At 48.9% G+C, this 15080-nt stretch overlaps 1 long non-coding RNA gene across 1 annotated transcript in view; it reads right to left on the bottom strand.

Annotated features, from left to right (window-relative positions):
* Window positions 1-8462, bottom strand: part of LOC144781392 (uncharacterized) — a 134203-nt gene extending 125741 nt beyond the window's left edge. Inside the window, exon 1 of the long non-coding RNA XR_013600974.1 lies at window positions 8384-8462. This is a non-coding gene — a long non-coding RNA (uncharacterized LOC144781392). The remainder of the gene's footprint in view (window positions 1-8383) is intronic.
* Between the last annotated feature and the right edge of the window lie 6618 nt (window positions 8463-15080).

Here is a 15080-nt window from a genome sequence, read left to right as displayed (position 1 = left end):
AAAGTGGAATGCGAATTACTAGCAGGTAAGTAACAGTTCTAATAGGCTTTGGAATCGCTAGGACTGGACTAGGGAATCGTTAGATTACTACTAGGAGACCCAGGGGACTCGGGTGCAGAGTGTGCACTCTCACGCGGGATGCGGGACAAAGTCTATGGAGGCTAGTAAAGGCAAAGTTAGTGTTCACGGGCGAACCCGACCTGGTAGGGAGAAAACGACAGTGGATCCTGACCCTTGGATAGTGAGGCTATGCTGGGACACCGGAGTGCCGAAGTTACCTAGCCCAGGGGCTGCAGCTGCATAGGTCTGAAAAGACGTCGGGGATCTCGTTGCCGGACCAGGAGCCTGGAAGGAAGAAGTTGCTGGCAGGCGACCAGTGAAGGAAAGTTCGATGGATCCAAGCCTGGATCAGGGAAGAAGAAAACCTGAAAGCAGAGGGGACCAAGTTCTTGAATCACTAGCCAGTGATTAAGTGGGCACCAGGATGGCACCGGGCGAAGTCACCGCAGTCAGGTGAGTGGGCGCTGCTGGGCTCTGCAGTCTCTCGGACCAGGAGGCGTTGTCGGCGACCAGGATGGAGGTGCGAGCTGTCCCACGAAGGATGAAGTCGTTGGCGTCGAAGTTACCCAGGATTGGGCAACAAGCCTTGGCTAATTCAAGCCCACGCGGTGGACTCAAAATGGCGTCTTGAGTGGACCAGGAGGGTCCGGGGTGCTCCTCTTCTGGAAGGGAGCAAGGGCCAGTCTGGAGCAACCAGACCAGCAGTAGAAATGTCGTCGGGCGTCGTCAGGAAGGCCACAAGCCAACGGGCTAGTAGCCAAACAACGCGGTGAGCAGCAAAAAGCAGAAGGGCCCCACGCAGATCGTGGAGATGCTGGGGGGCTGCTCTTCGGTGCTGGAGCTGCTCAGGGTGGGGGCTTCTCGGACCCCAAAGCACTCACCAGGAATTCACTCGGCGGGCTTGCTGGAAAGAAGTCGTGCAGTCTTGAAGATGGCCGGTCCCTCGAGGTCTCGTCACACCCACGAATCTCAGCGTGACTGATGATGCAGGTAGAGGTCAGAGGTGCCAGGGAAGCCGGTTCTCGTCGAGCTGGGCAGTCGGATTCCGGAGGAAGGACTTGCAGCAGACCGCAGTGTTCTTAGATGGTGCCTGCGGGTGCAGGGTGACTACTCCTTAGTCACAAGGGAGAAATCTTTAGGAAGAAGTCTTGAGTTCCTTTCGTGGAAAGTAGTTTCAGGATTCAAAGATGATCTGATTTGGAAGGGGGCCAGTCTCTACCTTTATCCTGTAAAAAGGGGCTGGCACGCGACTAAGTCCTGCCCTATGGGTGGGACTGGGAGGGGGGTGGTTACACCCACTTCCTTGGCGGGCTTTTCCCCAGCACAGGGTCTGGAGTGACCCTGGAACTGGTTCCAGCCAGCCTATGCACAGTGAGCACCGGGGTGCCATGTGCAGTCACCTTCCTCTAAAGCCCTGCCTACCAACAATACACAAAACCCTGTCTGGGACGGTGCTGGCACCGCCCCTGGCAGGAAACCCTTTGTCCTTATCTCCTGCTCTGGGAGGACTCCCAGCAGCAGGAGGGCAGACTTGTGTCTCGGTGGCAGCATCCATTTTGTGGATGCTAAGGCTCTGTCTGACTTTTAACCGGGTTATAGGTTACATGCATGTCGTGTCCCTCTAGAAGGGTGGAATGCTAACCCCGTCGCCAGAATTGGCGAGGGGTTAGTATTCCAATTCGTATGACACCTTACTCGACATGTTTTGATAAAGCGATACCAGAGTTGGCACATAACCGCGAGGATTATAATGCACTTAAGAGTATATGGTATGCGATATCATGGAAACGGCTAAGGGATGGATCCCGAAAGCCGCAGACAGGCTCAGCTCATGCTAGAGCACCATCTCACACGATTCCAAGCACTCTGCCTTCAGGATTGTTAAGGCCTGCTATAGGAGTGACTGATAGGAGATCTGTGTGTCCATTTTTAGGGTTAGATATAGGTATACTATATCTAAAGCAAAGGGTGAGTACACCACCTTGCCCCAGCTGTCGTGCAGCCAGTTGTGTCAGTTTTAGTTAGTCAATCCAGGGGTGGCATAATACATGCTTCAGCCCCTGGGAGACTTCTGGGTGCACCTCAGCCCTGGGTACAGGGACTTGGAGAGGGCCCAGTGCCAATTCAGTACCTGAGTACAATTTGGATAGAGAGAACAGCTAGGCTGTGGGTCTGATTAGCAGGCCCACAGCCAGGGAAAGTCGTAAACCAGTGCAGCAAAAAGCAAAAATCTGGGTGATCATAGGATTGCAGACCCTACTCTCCTACATGCATCTAATAAGGTTCATTTACAATGTGCTACATGACTGCACTTTCACAACCCTCAACCCCTTTAACGACAACATCAATATCGCAGTAAAAAGTTACAACAAAGCCATCCTCAAAGTTATCGTTGTCCATTTTACTAAATTAACTATTTTCCAACAAAATACGTCCTTGGTTAGCAGGAGTTAACATAGTACTATAAGGTGATATGATGTGCCAAGTGAGAGGTCTAAAAATTGTAGGGCCCGTTTATTTCATGTACATACATTAGATAGGCGGTGCTTTGTTTACTTCATGCACATATCCTTGTCATGCTGTTTGTTCCTCTTTATCAATGAATAATATCAACAACGCTTGCCTCTGTCTCAGGAATTATGGAAATGGTTTGTGGGGAAGATTGTAGGACTTTTTGCATTACTGCTGTTCTGTTTGAGTTGATATACAAATACAATGATAAATAAACTTTAAAGAAAAGATACCCTTGGTTCACAGACGCCCTAGGGTAAAAAAAGAAACATTAGGAAATTAGAAAAAATGAGAAACGAAACAGTCCTAACAGCTGAGACTTGCTAGGTTAATAACCATTAGAAATACGCTCCAGACCAAATTTAAGGCCTGGATTATGAGTTAGGCGTAGTGGAGATTTCTTCATGCCATGGTAAATAGTGCATGAGTTTATCGACCCATCCGATCACAAGTTTTAAAAAACGTATGTGGTATTTGTCACATGCTAAATACCGCATGTCTGTGGGCCACTTGTGTTAATTGCCACATGTGCTATTTAACAAATATGACATTTACTAACTACAAAAAAAGGAAAAAAATTAAGAGTTTGACAGGTAATTAAAAACCAGTTGAAAACACCCTTTTAATATAACCTCAATCAAAAGCAGCTAGAAAAGATTCCAGAAAGTGTAGGCAATTAAGGAAAAGCTGTAAAACTGTATAAAAAACTAAGACCAACACAATAATGCAAAAAAAGTACCACTTTTTCATATAAAAATCATAAAATCACATGCTTGAGCGGCGCCACCCGCACCTAGGGGCGTGGCGCCCTTAGTGGCATCTCGAGCGGGAGCCACCATGGAATTCTTTGAAGTGGAAAGGGGGCAGGGAGGAGGCGGCAAAGTAGAAGGTTAGGTGTGCCCCGCGAGCGCAATGTCATCAAAGGGTGCTGGGTCGACCTCCCCTCCTCGGAGGGTTAAAAAAGCGTTGGGTGGGGCTGATTAATCCTCTTTGTCCTCTCCAAGCAGCTCCGGTGGCAGCAGACCAGCGACAAGTTACCCACCCACCCATCCCTACAAATAAGGACGAGAATGGCGGAAGTTCCAGGCAAGAAAAGGGTGTGGAATTCCTTTTTGGCATAGACTGGCTGACCCTGGACAGGGCAAGCATTCATTGTGGGGCTCTGGGCTGGTGGGAGGGGGGACCGACCTGCTGGTGTTCCTGGACTCTCCTGCCCTACCCAGGATGCCTGTGTGTATGTTTGAAAAACATTGGAGGGGGCATACCCCGGTCCGGTGGGGCCAAGGCGGAAGCAGTGCCCTGATGGTAGTGCCTCTCTCTGGGAGGAGGACTAGCAGGGAAAGATACAACTAGAAAACAGTGCGATTTGGGGGCTGCTGGCACAACGAGCACAGGGGGCCATGACGAAGAGGTATGGCCATGACTGGAATGTAAATAATATCGTGTATACCTTTGCCTTGAAGAAATGGTCAAGTACTTTAATCAAAGATGAATAAAGGATTATGCGGCTTTAAGATTAATAAAAGACTATGCAGTGATCGACAACAACCTGCTTCATGTCTTTTATGTGGCCACATGATTTTGGGAGGAAGGTTAAAGATGTTAAGATGTTTGGTATTCGGGGGGGGGGGATTCGCACGCAGTATGCACACTATTCACCTGCATGTAAAGCTAGATCTACAGAAATAGCCATGGTCAGGTGGAGCTCTAACAGGTTAACTGCTGCAGCTCACACTTCCATTGATAGTATACCACCCTGTATTCAGCACTGCTAGACTACTGTATCATACAGTGCCAGATCCTAGTGGACCAAGACCACTGGGTTGGCCCAAGGGCTGTTTGAGGGCTCAATCACCCCTAGCTCTAGCATGTTGGAGACCGCCTCCTTGATGCAAGCCTTGACCCTGTCTGTCACTTTGTAAATGTTGTGCTTTACAGGAAGACTGTCCCCTGTGTCAGCATCATGGACACACCACTGAGTGACACCAGGGGTCAGGGAGAACAGAGCATTAAACTGTCCCAACAGTTGGCGACAGTCCCTCGGCTGTTCATGAGTCAGGGCAGGGGAGAGGAATACACTGTCCACTGACCCATCGTGCTCTTTTGCAGACAGGAGTTCAGGAAGAGGCTCAGTCACCTCTTCCATTCCAGCATATCTTGCTAGGAGCATGCCCACTGCAGACCTCTCCAAGTGGGGCTTCAGGCGGTTCACATGCAGGACCCACAAAGGGTTCATAGGAGACTACAAGTCCACCAAGTAGGTGACGTTTGGGTATAAAAAGAGGGGCCCAGATCCCAGACTTCACACTTGTGTAGTGCATGTCTGGCTTTGGAGTGTCAGGGGCTGGGGAGGAGCAGTGGCTCCAGAGAGCCTGATGAGCCAGGACAGGCTGAATAGGCCTGGTCTGCATTTGGAGTGGTGGGAGGAGTAGCATCTGCACCTGAATAGGGCCGTGCCTGCCTTCCACAATGAAGGCTCTGCCTCCCTGTGGTGTGTCTGGAGCCAGGGCTCAAACTGACAATGGAGGTTGTTGTGCACTTGCAAAGTTCCCCACAGAACTGGTTTTAGCTGGGCACAGACACTCGCTGCCTCAGAGAACTAGGAATTTTTGGGTATAAAAAGAGGGGCCCAGACCCCAGACTTTTAGATCACTTCTTAGAAATCAAGAAGAACCTTTACCAAGGAGAAGAGCCGGAGAAGCTGAGGAGGAATACTGCCCCTGTGCTGTTTGCTCTCTGGGGTTGGCCTGCAGTGGCTACTTGCTGCCAAGGAAAGGAGAAGAGGACTTTGCTGTTTCCCCTGCTTGAGGAAGATCTTCAAGGGCTTGACACTGAGCTTGCCTCCTGTTCTGAAGTCTCAGGGACATAAAGACATCACCATCAGCTCCCCTGAACTTCCTTGCTGGGAGTTCCGACATGCAAAGAGGTGCCTGCTGTTGTTTTGGACCTCTGAAAACTGTTTTCAGCTGGAAGAATCCATGCATTGGCCCGGATCATCGCATCGCATTGAGGTGGCAGGTTTGTCGCATCGTTGGGGGACACAGTAAGAAACAGAAGCATTACCTCCCCACGCAGTAAAAAACTGATGCATCACCTCCTCTCCAGTAAGGAACGGACACATCACCTCCCCTGCGCAGCAGTAAGGAACCAACGCATCACCTCCCACCGACCAAGGAACGGACGCATCACCTTCCCTGTGGCCTGTTTTGTTTGTTTGCGTGACGCATCCCAGGTACTTTGTGTGAAAGGTGTCGCATCTGCAATTTGCTTTGAACTGAACTATTCCTACCATCTGAAAGTCATATTTTTATTACTGTATTGTGGAATTTTGTCATTTGGTCCTATCTTGGTTTAGATAAAGATTACTTATTTTTCTAAACTGGTGTGGTGTCCATTTGTAGTGTTTTCACTATATTACTGTATGTGTTCACAAATGCTTTACACACTGCCTCTGAGATAAGCCTGCCTGCTCGTGCCAAGCTACCAAGGGGGTGAGCAGGGGTTATTTTAGAAGTGTATCCCCCTTACCCTGACTAGAAGCAAGGGTCCCTATATGGACAAAGGTACTTACCTCTGCCAACTAGAGACCCCCATTTCTAACAACGGCAAAAGGTTCTTTGCTATTGAGTGCGTTGGCATTGATCCTTTCTTGTAGGGCCACTTTCTTTGTTGTTCAAATGAGGTGGTGGTGCGCAGTGACAGCGGTTTTGAAGGCGGAGTGGTCTTCCGGGGCCTTGCTGCTCCTCCATCTCTTCTTGAGCCATCTACAGGTGCCTCTGGACTCATAAAGGGCGGGAGGGAAACAGCTAGCTTCCTTGAAGTGTTGCTTGCCTGAGGCGTTCTGGGGGGGAGCCAGTGTGACTGCGCAGTTCTAGATCCATCGGTGGAGGTTACATGTTGAGGTATTAGCATCCGTGTATGTCGTTGATGTTTTTTTTTTTAGAGATGTGGTGAGCTGTTCTTCAGTGACCTTGTTCCAACTTCTGCAAGCGTAGCAGTGGGTGTATTGGTGTACGTTGGGTTTAGTGAAGGAGAAATAAATGCAGCGGTGGTCGGTCTAAATGGAGCTCAGAGGTGTGGCTGAAGGTGGTGTTGTCGCTGGAGGAGAAGATGGGGATGAGTGTGTGTTGTACAGAGTGGGTTGGGGAGGTGACCAGTTGTTTGAGTCCGATGGTGGCGAGGTTCTCCAGCAGAGACAAGGTGTTCTGTCAATGGAGTTGTCCAGGTGAAGGTTGAGGTCGCCGAGGAGGATGTAGTCTGTGGAGGCGTGAGCTTGGGGTGCGATGAAGTGGATGATGGAATGTATAACGGGTGGACAGGGTCCAAGGGTTCTGTAGATGAGGGTGCCACAGAGGGTGATGTTCGGGTTGGTCTGGAACTGGAAGTGGAGGTGCTCCATGTTGGTTGAGTGGTCGTCCGAGTGGGTGGTGAGGCGGATGGTGCTTTTGTGTATGATGGTGATGCCTCCCCCCAATTTGCTGCTACAGTCCTTGTGAATGATCTTGTAGCCATCCAGGATGGCGGTGGTGAGGTCCGGGGCAGAGGTGAAGTTCATCCAGGTTTCCGTGAGGAAGGCGATTTTGGGGTAGACGTAATCGAGTAGGTCTCAGATCTCCTCAGCGTGTTTGTGGAGGGATCATGTGTTGAGCATGATACAGTTGAGGTGGTCAGGTCCAGTGTTTATCAGTCGTGCGGTGGGGGGTGCTGGTGTGTGGTGGCAGGCGAAGGTGCAGCTGCAGTTTCGGCAGGAAAAAGGGCCCTGGGTGTCATTTGGCTACGCCCAGAACCAGGCGGTGGGGCGTCTGATTTTGAGGGAGTGGAGGGTGCTGGAGTCTTATCGGTGGAAGGTCCGAGGAGCAGGGTCCGTGGTGCTGGGCGTGAACAGGCGCAGACAGGCTTGCGTTTATCGCGGGGCCGGCGCTTCCGTGAAGCAGCCACCAATAAGCAGCGCAAGAGGAAGGGCTGGACAGCTAAGAGGTGGGAATTCTCAAAAGCAGCACTGGAGGGAGCCGGGCCATGGGGATTGAGCAGCGGCAGGGAAATGGCGAGGAAAAATGTGCAAAGCTACAAAAAATGAGAAAGAAATTGAAGAGAAAGGTTGAAATTAAGGAAAAGCAGAGGTCACAGGAGAAAAAGGCAGAAACAGAGAGACAGACGGCAGAGCAGCAGCTGAGCAGAGATGATACCCACTGGACCACCAGGGATGAGGCACAGGCAGGTGACTGCGGGTGTAGGGCCTCAAACTAAGGACCTAGTAGGGTCAGGGGGCAACAGCTATGAGGCGGAGCTGTGCAGTGAGGGAGGCTACTCACTGACAATGTCAGGGGATCAACATCCTAAGATGGCCACCTCCCAATGGTAGGAGAATATCTGCTGCCATCTAAGATTAACACAATACACAGTGGTAAAGTTACCTTGAGTACATTTTTGTACGAGTGTAAAATCACATTTAGTGACTATCAAAAGTGGCTTTAAAAAGAATATAAATCACTTGTGAATTGTCCTGTCAATTTATAACCTGATTCGTAATGTCAAACAATTAACGCATCGAACAATCTAGCATTTATAACATTTATTGTTTGAATCTTTTTGTTTTGGGACAGAGGCATTTCTCATCAGATGTTCAAAAATAAGGCTGAACTGCTCGTAAAAAAAGGCTTGTGAAAGGATGATCTTGAGCATGCATTAGAAAAAGTTGATAATAAGGTAAGTAGGAAGGTTATTGATGGGGAACCCAGATAGATATGTATGTATACAACATGTAGAGCAACAATTTAATGAAGTTTCGGTTACAGCTGATTAGTTTACTTACAGCGGAAGGGAGTTGGAAGTGTCCGGAATCTGGCTATTGTCCATAGAGTGTGGCTTGCAATAGAAACGTTTAAATGTTCTTATCGTTTGTGGTTAACTGTAAAATTAAAGACATGAATTAAAACCTTTTGTCAATCTTTATAACATGATTATTGACGGCGACGAGAATGCAAACTTGGCTGTGAGGGTCATGACCATTAATAGATTCAAGGTGAAGATGGCAATAATTGTATTGCTGAAAGGCTGAGCTGATGTAAAATTAAGAGGAAGCTTAGGGGCTGATTACGATGGCGGTGAACCCGCCACTGACAGGCTGTTGGTGGCAGGTTCACCGCCATCATGAGGCCATTTCCTGCCCGCCATATTATAAAGGCGGGCGGGTCCGTGGTGATCGGAAACTCCTACCGCCAAGCATCCAGCTGGCTCCTTTACCCCACCGGTGCTGCGGAGGCCTCCCAATCCCTGAAATTAGGAATTGCAATGGTCCATCCCAGCCAGCCTTCCCATGGTGCTTCACCCGCCATGGAAATGCCAGCAGGAATGGGCATTGGTGGCCAGTAGCGGGCCCCCCTTCACTTCGGGCCCTTTTGCTTGGGGGGGGCACCTATGATGCCCCCCATCATTTCCCTGCACCATGTGGCAGGCACCGCCTGGTGTCTGCCACGTAGTGTAGGGAAATGCGAAATGTGGAGTTTTACATTGCGGCGGGTGCTGCAGCCAGCAGCACCAGCCACAATTTAAAATATAGGAAGTGCGACCAAGTGGTAGCGGTCGCATTGTAATCAGCCCTGTGGGACCGCCGCCTCGTAGGCGGGCGGTCCCACTCCCCAATGCGATGGCGGTCGGACTGAAGTCCGTCCCGCCATCGTAATCAGCCCCTATATTCTATATCGGTTCAGTGAATGTATACACCCGTTTCGACGGCTGAGGAATACCAACCCAAACAATGCTTCTAATATGCTTTAATCCATTTAATGGTTCTGTTCACAGTAAATTTCTTTGCAGGAAGCATACTGGGGATGTTCATTGTTAATGATTCTGATGCGCCATGTGGTATTGCCATGCCTGCCAAGTATCACGCATCGTGTGTGACACTAACACATTTCAGTGTGGTGTTCCACATCACCGCACTGAAATGAATTGTCACACATTTTTAATCTTGCCAGTCTGAAACTAGCTACGCGCGCCGCCGGCGCCTGTAGCATATTCTGTGCCCCGGCTCTGCTGCTTCCCACAGACGTGCGTTGCCAGCAGTGCTCTCGCTCAGTAAGTTAATAGTTAAATAACTGACTGCTCAGCTCTGGACTCAGAATGCTACAATGTTGCAATTTACCTCACCTGCTGCCTGGCTGCATTTCATTTCCTGCCGCGGCGTGGCTTTCAGACGCCACTGACTCACAGTCTCATCAGACCCAGGGGCGGCCGGGGCCTGCCTTCAGCAGTGGTTGCTACTGGCAGCTGTGTGGCACCGTGGGGGACCCCGAGATTGGGACCTCGTGCCTCGTCACGTCCTGGAGGAGCCAAAAGGAAGTGAGGTAAGGTGGTTGGCAGGTCAGGGAAACGGCGGGGGATTCAAGAGTCGGTGAGTCCTGGTAGTGGTTCGCTGCTGTCTGCCGAATAAAACCCGCGTTGGGCCGGCGGGAGGCGTCAAGCATCGAGTGACTTGAGCAGTCACTCACTTGACTTGAGTCTTTCATGGCCGCCAGCTGGTCGACTACATGCTTACTATAATGATTGAGCTTGGATAACTGCAGCAGCAATAGAGCAGGTCTAGGAAAAACTAGGTTGGTTTAAACTTGATCAATTGCCAAGTAGGGGCGGCACTGTAAGAATGACCGTTCGCCCTCTGCCTCCAGAATGCAGCAATAGGCGGTGCAAGAAGGTCTGCATTGAGCAGGGGTTGCTGAAGTCAGACAGCAGCAGAGAAGGTATTGAATATACCGACGATCGGATGAATGGAATGTACACTTCCTGAAGTTCAGTGAATGGTGGAATTTTTGGAATGGAGATTTGTTTCTGTTTAAACCATGTAATCTGTTTTAAAGGGACTAAGCACAGGTGTAAATAAAACCCAAACATAAATGATGTGGGAGGGTGCAGCACTGATAAATGGTTCGTACATGCCCTTCATGAAGACAAAGGAGAACCAGATGGTTGGAGAGGATATAAATATATCCCATTATACTTCTGAAAACAAATGTGTGTAGGGGCCTCACTGTTCATCTGACCAGCTTGCGGGCTCTGTATTCACATCATGTTATGCTAGAATTGCAAGTAATCTCATAACGTGTTGCAGAGGCGGCATAGGGGCTCGGTGAGCAGCTCGTTTTCATGGAGTACAAGTTTCAGCTTTGGGCCGAACTTAACTGCGCATCTTTATTTTTCTTGTTTTTGTTCATGTGCGCAGGCCTGCTTGCCAAGACCCCTGATAGTTCTTTTTTTTCTTGTGCCACAGCCATGATTTTCTTCCGAGCTGCCACCTGTGTGCCCTGTTACAGCTGAGAACTAACTGTACATCACATAGCAGTCTGTCTTCTCGCTGACTGTAAGCTTAGTCGCTCGCACCAGGGTCAGGTGATTGCGAGAGCCACTGGTGCTTGCCAACGTAACTTCTCAGTGCGCCAAGCATCACTGAGTCAGCAGAGCCTGTAGTGTAGCTCTGTGTGACAAACTGGGAGGGGGGAAAGTCCACCGACGCTGTAACTGACTCTGGGGCTGATTGTTGTCACTTGCTGTGCCCACTGTTTCTTCACTCGCGCGGTGGGGCTTGGCTCCGCCCCCAGCATCACGAACGACCGGCCGGGCTTTGCTCCGCCGGTCCAACGACTGCCTACAACCCCCAGGATCCCTTGGGGCAAACGCCCACGCCACCACTGATCGCGCAGGAGGCGCATAAAGCTGCGTCAGGGGCCGAGTCCCCTGAAGTCCACCGACGCTGTAACTGACTCTGGGGCTGATTGTTGTCACTTGCTGTGCCCACTGTTTCTTCACTCGCGGCCAGGCTTGGCTCCGCCCCCAGCATCACGAACGACCGGCCGGGCTTTGCTCCGCTGGTCCAACGACTGCCTACAACCCCCAGGATCCCTTGGGGCAAACGCCCACGCCACCACTGATCGCGCCAGGAGGCGCATAAAGCTGCATCAGATCCCTCGTCCCACGAGGACGCGCGCGGGACGTGCCGGACGAAGCCCGGACAAAGGGCGGACAGTCCGAGACTGACAGTGACTGGACTGGGCCAGGATCCTTGTTTGTTGCTGCCGTGGTCCATTTCTGGTATCCCTCTAGTAAGATTTATCTTTGTTAACATTCTTTTGGAACCCGTGTGTTTCTATTTCACTGGCAAGCTCTATTTATTGCCTGCCTTCGGGTTACCAGTGCTAGCTCACTACCATCTCACTGTGTGCAACATGTCCAAGCAAAGGTCTTCTTCTGTATCTAATACTATGGACAATTACCTGGTGCAGGTTGTGAGTAAAATTAATAGCACAAGAAGGATATCGCTGGGTTTGAGTTCATCACCTATTATCCCCATACAGATCTCTCTGCTAGAACCCACTATGGTAGAAGTCCCGATACAGGTGCATTGCAGTGATGCCCCGGATATTGAGTTTCCCTCTGATGTCAATCTTGATCTAAACATATCTACTGTTGTTAATCTAGACAATGATCCAGCTGACCAGTCAAATACGATAGAAGATAATTCCCCCTCCCCTGTGTCTGTGCCTGCAACTAGAGCTGTCAGAGCATGCAGAAAGGGCCAGAGCAAACGTGGTGGGTTACGCTCTAGCAGGAAAAGAACAGCCTCTCCACCTAAAAATATGGCTACAATAGAGGCTAATGGGGAGCAAGGTGGGAAGGAGATATTAGAGGATGAACTGATTAAAAAGCTAGTGAGTATGATCGATTCCAAGATTAAATTTATAATTAAACCATTGGTAGCCAAAATTGACCAGCTAACAGCTGAGGTAAATAGGCTAGGGGGACTGATAAATAAGACAGTGGAGGAGGTGGGTAACATACCAACTCTAGTCTTAAATAGAGTTGAATCAACTGCAAATATTCTTGGGGATGGGACAGGGGGTAGGGATAAAGTGACATCAGATCCACCCCCTATTCAGCACCCAGTAGCCAAAGATGCTCAGGTAACAGTCAATGAAGACTTTCCATCAAAATCCACAGGGATGGGTATAGAGAAAGGCCCGGTTCAACTCATTGTAGAGGCCTCCCCTCTTGTTCTGGTCCTGGCCAATGTACCTCCCCTAAAACCAGGGCAAGTGGAATCTACTTCTTTGTTGATCAGCAAAGCATTCCACTGGCTATGTAATAACATGATGATATCTCCAAGGGGTAAACAGCAGCTAGCTGGGGAAATTACCATGGCAAGAAGGGTGGACTGGATAGGGAACAGTGTGAAAAAACTTAAAGGAGATTGCGTAGTTCTGCATTTTCTAAGTCCAGAAGTACTCCCTGATGTCTTAAGAAACATATTACCCCCACAACGTAGGAGCACTGAGATTATTCCGCTAACTCTGGATTTTTTCTACCGTAGAGGTAGTACAGTGAATCCAAGCATATTAAGGACAAAGTGGAACTCGGTGACAAATAAGTGGGGTAGGGGTGTACAACCTAGCGAATGGGGAATCAGCCTTGAAAATAGATTTGCGGCACTGTCAGACTTGAATGAATGTGATTGACTTGAGAGGGCAGGCAGTGTTGTGCTTAATGATCCGGCTGAGCTAAACAGAACATATATTCCTATAGACGAGGGAATTGGCTTCACAAATGGTACTTCCATGACCCAAGGAAGATTAGCAGATGACACAATTTCTCTAGTAAACAGTGAGGAGTATAAATACACCGAGCTACCGTCCAATTCCATCGCGATGACTGAGTCTGAAGTGTGTGTTATTGCATCTATAGTAAGCCCTAACTTTGAGAATGCCCCTGAGAGGGTAGATGACATTGTTGTTAACTGTCACGAAGGTTTGCTAAATGTAACTGAACAAGAATTGTCAGAGGATAACTATGCCAACCCTCTATTGAAGGACCTGGATGGTATCGTGGACAATGTGGGGAAACTGTTTTCATGGAATATTGCAGGGCTGTGCTCTAAACTGGACTCTGGAGAGTGGCTTCGATTTGTTAACTCTTTTGATCTATGTATATTTCAGGAGACTTGGTTATGTGAACCATCCTTTGCACAGGGATATTTGAACTACTCCGTGCCTGCATTAAAAGGTCCAAAAGGGAGACCAATGGGTGGTTTAACCATTTGGGTTTGTCAGTCCCTAAAATTAGATGTTAAGGTAACAGAGACCAGCCACAGAGACATTCAACTAATCAGAATGAATTCAGACATTTTGGGATCACTAGACATCTACAATGTCTATGTGAGGAGTAGCAAGGGTGGGAGGTCAGAGGTTTTAGCGGCCTTGGGTTCCCTCCTTGATACTTACTCTCAAGATAATAATATTGTCATTGCAGGTGACTTTAATAGAACATTTGAACCCTTAGCCACAGACGACGATTTCCTTGGGGATCAAGAGGATTTGCATTGGAGAGTCCCAAAATTAGAGTTGAACCCAGTTGCACGCTGGACCGAGGATGTGATTAGTATGAATGCCTTATGTTTTGAAAAAGGTTTAAGAGCACTAAACGGAAGGACATTAAGTGACAAAAATGGGTCTATGACATTTGACAATGGGCGGCATAAGAGTAGAATAGATTATGTACTCTGTAGCTTTAAACTATGGCCGTTGGTATGTGACATGGAGGTTGTGTGGAGGAGCGAGAGTGACCACAACCCTCTGTGTACAGAGCATAAATGGTGGTCACCTACCAACGGGCCCAGAGGCCCTACTGCCCTTGTTCCACCCTTAATTGTCCCCGCAAACGATATGCGTAGGTTGAGATGGGTAAACGTAGCGACCAACCAACAGGCCATTGCTAACATCAACACTGAAGCCGATAAAGCGATATTAGCCATGGAACATATTAATTCTTCTAGTTCTGGGTTGAGTAGCCTGGTTGAAATTCATGATACTCTCTTTTGCTCAATTAAAAACCACTTCTTGAAGCCTGGGAAGGGCAAGGGTGAGAGAGTCCCTAAGAACGCAAAATGGTACAACGCCCATTGCAGGGATGCACGAAATGCCCTAGGTATCGCTTTAAAGGGTAGGGAGACTATGGCTATCCAATCTGCTAGAAAGGAATATAAAGCTAGTATAGCGAATGCAAAGAAAGCCTGGGATGAGTATCACTGGTCCGAATTAAAAAGAGCAAGTGATAAGAAAGATTCTAGACTGTTTTGGAGCATTGTTAAGTGGGGTGGTGAGGGGATACCTGAACCCCCAAATAACAATGTTCCAGAAGAAGAGTGGGTAAAATTCTTTAGAACACAGTATGCCGAGGCAAAACAGGTTACATCTCCAGCAGACATATGTCAAACCCACTTCAAAGATAATTTCTTCAGTCTCCAAGAAATTCTGGTGGCTTTGAGCTCCGTGAATAGCGGGCGCGCCCCTGGCATAGACGGTGTTCCTGCCGACGTCTTTATTAATGACAAAGAACGTCGGTGTAAGTACATTTACCTTCTTATTAACAATATTGCTAAGGGTGCTGAGGTACCGACATCCTGGCAGGGAGCAGTAATTATACCAGTGTTTAAGAAAGGTGACCGATCCCAGCCCGGCAACTAT

Source organism: Lissotriton helveticus, chromosome 9 (assembly GCF_964261635.1).
Source record: "Lissotriton helveticus chromosome 9, aLisHel1.1, whole genome shotgun sequence".
NCBI lineage: Eukaryota > Metazoa > Chordata > Amphibia > Caudata > Salamandridae > Lissotriton > Lissotriton helveticus.
Note: the sequence above shows the minus strand (reverse complement) of the source record. Positions and strands in the feature narration are given on the sequence as shown.